Source organism: Alligator sinensis, unplaced genomic scaffold (assembly GCF_000455745.1).
Source record: "Alligator sinensis unplaced genomic scaffold, ASM45574v1 scaffold226_1, whole genome shotgun sequence".
NCBI classification, from domain to species: Eukaryota; Metazoa; Chordata; order Crocodylia; family Alligatoridae; genus Alligator; species Alligator sinensis.
The window spans coordinates 2447275-2448283 of NW_005842028.1; the positions used below are offsets into that span (position 1 = coordinate 2447275).

At 44.7% G+C, this 1009-nt stretch overlaps 1 protein-coding gene across 1 annotated transcript in view; it reads right to left on the minus strand.

Moving 5' to 3' along the window:
- SLC28A3 (solute carrier family 28 member 3) overlaps positions 1–1009 on the minus strand; it is a 93310-nt gene that overhangs the window by 91922 nt on the left and 379 nt on the right. The window lies entirely within an intron of this gene.

A 1009-nucleotide genomic window follows, 5' to 3' on the forward strand; every position in this document is an offset into this window, starting at 1 on the left:
GGCACAAGGGGTAGTGTCCCCAGGTACCAACTGGCTGGGCCCCAGAAGCTCCTGAGAGTGAGTAGCCCTGAGCTACTTGCCAGGGCAGCTTTTTGTACTGCTGGGGCCAGGACAGGTTCTGGCTCTGGACTCTAGCTCCCCCTGGCTGCAGATCTGGGAGGAGCTTGGCAGGGTTATTTTGCCCCAAGTGGCACAATTTGCTCCACACCAAAGTGCATGTCCGAGCACATGCGCCGAGGCAAAAAGCCGTGGCTCAAATTTGCTCCACTTCTATTTGAGCTGTTGCAAGCACATGAGCTTGCATGTGTGGACATGCCCTAGGAATCAAAGTTGCAGTGGATCTACCGCTTGAGTTAAGGACAATTGCCAGTAAATCATGGACTCTCTTGTTATTGACCTGGGGACTTGCAAAAAGGATAAAACCTATGATTTCTATGAAATATATCTATTATTGATATATGAATTTTAGCTGGCTCCCTGAATCTCCGATTTAGTTAGTTTATAATGTGCAAATCTACCCAGGGGGCACAGACACTCAACCCGGTGATCAGTGGGAACAGAGTTTGAGCAAGAAAGAATCAATTATGGGACAGAAACTTCTAAGTTAGCATAAGACAGAATCCATTCTGACATTATGAATCAAATTTGACTTGAACTTAAAACATTACTGGGTTCACTTCCTACTTAGAAGAGAATGAATGAGTAAGAGTTCTCAATTCTTTCCCCCTTTGCTAACATCCAGCCCTTACTTCCTCTTAACCACAGCGGTCTTTAGTCAGTCCATGTCTCTGAACAAACTCCTGCTGTTTTCCCTACTGGATTTTAAGATTACAAACCCTTCAGGGAGGGGCTCTCTCTTTCTGTGGTTTTACTGAACTAGATGACATGTCCCTAATCCCAAATAGGGCCTGTGGGAATTACCACAATGCAGATATTTAACAAACAATAAATGTCTATTCTCAGCTTTGGCAATAACATCATGGGCCTGTTCTATCACTCTGAATTGGTT